The sequence below is a fragment of the Canis lupus genome, chromosome 5, assembly GCF_011100685.1.
Source record: "Canis lupus familiaris isolate Mischka breed German Shepherd chromosome 5, alternate assembly UU_Cfam_GSD_1.0, whole genome shotgun sequence".
In the NCBI taxonomy this organism is placed as follows: domain Eukaryota; kingdom Metazoa; phylum Chordata; class Mammalia; order Carnivora; family Canidae; genus Canis; species Canis lupus.
In genome coordinates this window covers 38,024,432-38,027,340 of record NC_049226.1, presented here as the reverse complement: position 1 = coordinate 38,027,340, position 2,909 = coordinate 38,024,432, and the positions used below count along the sequence as shown (strand labels likewise).

General features: G+C 39.9%; 1 pseudogene; it reads left to right on the top strand.

The window, feature by feature from the left end:
• Positions 1-2,087: 2,087 nt before the first annotated feature.
• Positions 2,088-2,488, top strand: LOC102156230 (annotated as a pseudogene).
• The last annotated feature ends 421 nt before the right edge of the window (positions 2,489-2,909 follow it).

Below are 2,909 nucleotides of genomic sequence, written 5' to 3'. Positions count from 1 at the left end.
GAATCCTGTGAAAGAGCCATGGCATATGTGGTTCTTGGTTCAAAGGGGCTAAAAATAAAGAAAGCCTCTTATTGCAGAATGTGAAATTAAATAGATAGCTAAGGCAGTTGCTTTCTTCTTGATGAAAATTTTACAAGGGAGTCAGTCAACAGAGGAGAAAAATCTAGGTTCAAAGTATAATTTAGGTTAACTTGTATTTGAAATAAGAAAAAAGCCTTAGAGTACAATCAGGAAAAAGGGGAGAAAGGTCAGCTGGTACATATGAGGATGCAGATCTGCTGAACTTGAACTATCTCAAAGAGCCTGATTTTTAAATAGCAACTGTGACAAAAACAAAGTTAGGTACACTGTGAACCTGAAGACAGGTATATTTAAAAAAAAAAAAAAGAAAAAAACCCCTCCCAATAAATACGGGCCTTCAAGTCTCCACATATTTTCTATTTTGGATTGACAAATGTGATTGTATACTAATCAGCAACATGAGAAATCTCAGGAACAAAAGTTACACCATCTGAGGTGTTACTATTTTCAGAAGCAAAGGCTTCTCTTCTGTAATTGGCTACTTTTGGAATAGATTAAAACCCCAAGAGAAACACGCATTAATGCCAGTCTCCAGTCAGATAACATGCTAGGAGCTTTTATTTTACATTAACTTCGTTAACCTGAATCCCCAGACAAAAATAGAGTAAGTGGTTATTCACTCATAAAGTACCGGTTATGTGAGAATAAATCTTGCCAAACTTACATTGTCTGTTTTGGAAGAGAAATCCAGGAGATGGCAAATAATTTTACGACGGAACCTGGTATCTACCTGAGAAGTGGAGACGGGTAGCTTGAATTTAAGATCCTGGTACCCTCAGAGCTGGGGCGGGGCGGGGCAGGGTAGGCAGCACTTGCTATTTGTTGAGTGAGGGACCACTCCTACCTGACTTGCATGCTCAGGGAACTTAAGGTTCTCCAAGTCAGCTGACAGCATGGGGTCTCTAGGGAACCTTTGAGCTTGACCTTAACCTAGTCCTGTTCAACATTTTGAATCTCTAAGTGGGATACAGTTTCTCCTGTTCAAGGATAATATGTTTGGGTAGCCAAGACACTGGAAAGCAACACAAGAAAAAGAAAAAAAAAAAGAAAAAAAAAAAAAAAACACATCTACAATCAACATTTATTGAGCCCCTAGGTGAGACCTTAGATACTAACTGTACAAAGATGCAATCTCTGCCCCTCAAACAGTTGTCTATTGAGAGGCTGATATGTGAGTAAATATTCACAAGTGAATGTGGTAAATGCTATAAAAAGGTTCCCCAAAGCATAGCCCAACACTGGGGAAGAAGTCTACCTTGGAGGGATCCCTGGGTGGTGCAGTGGTTTAGCGCCTGCCTTTGGCCCAGGGCGCGATCCTGGAGACCCAGGATCGAATCCCATGTCAGGCTCTTCTCCATCCCCCAACCCCTTCGGTCACAATTCCAGAGTAAGAGCATGTACTGCATGTATTAATCTTTTATGCTGTTCTAAAACAGGCAAGGTAGGTCTCTTTTTCATTCTTCAACCACAGAAATAACTAGCTTTTCACCTATAGACAAGTGCTAGTCTTTTGTGTTTATGATGCAAATCACAAGCCCCAAAAAATTAACTGCTGCAATCTGATGGTATATCACATTACTGGGTAAATAACTTTTGAAAGACTTTATACCCATATATATATATATATATATACACACACACACACACACACAAATATACCTGTGCATCAAATGACAGCTCTTTTTTCTATACATTTCTATGTAATTTCCAGGGTAATTAATTAAAATTGCCCCAGAAATATATTAGAATATACAAATATGTGTGTATACAGTATACAAACACATGCACACACATAGTTTTAAAAAACACTGGCAGTGACCACTGCATTTGAAAATGCATGTATGAACTACCCCAGGAAATGTAAGCTGCACTATAAATAAAGCACAGGTTCCAGTGATAATGGATATCTAAAAAAAATGAATAAAAATAAATTAAAAAAAAAAAGTCTTTGCTGAGGGTCACATTGAGTTGCGAGGTGCTGCAGGGGTGTCTTTAGAGTCAGCACCATGGCAGAAGACATCAAGTCCAAAATCAAGAACTACCAGATGCCCCTTTTGACAGCTGCTTCCCCAACCAGAACCAGACTAGGAACTGCTGGCAGAACTACCTGGACTTTCACCGCTGTGAGAAAGCAATGACTGCTAAAGGGGGTGATGTTTCCATGTGCGAATGGTACCGGCGAGTGTACAAGTCCCTCTGCCCCATATCCTGGGTGTCGGCCTGGGATGACTGCTGGGCAGAAGGCACATTTCCTGGGAAGATCTGAACTGGCTCCACCCACCTCTCCTCTGTCCTCCATCCTTCTCCCAGGGTGGTGAAGGGGGACCTGGGTACATGGTAATCCCCACCCTGGGATCCTGAATCATGGCTTAACTAATAATAAATACTCGTTGGAAAAGTGGAAAAAAAAAAAACTACTACCACATGTGTGCATTTCTGTGTGTGTGTGTGTGTGTGTGTATGTGTGTAGAATTTATTTAGTATCCCCTATATGCCCTAGCCTATGCAGAGGAAAAGTGGAAAGGAAATTGGCTGATGAAAGAAATCTGTTTCTCATCTTCAAAGATTGTACAGTCTATTGGGGAAGAATAAAAACCAAATACCTAGAACTCATAAAATTGCCAAAACCCCCTAGAAACTTAAGAAATTCATGCGATAATGTAATCAATACTATACTAGAACTCAAAAGTGCTAAGCATAAAGGATAAAGAAACAGATGGTTTATTATAAAGGCAATGGTAGAAGACTAATTGCAGACAGAGATTGTGAGTGTGTATGTGTGTGCTGTTGTATGTTGGACACACAGGAACTGGAATTCTAACCAATTT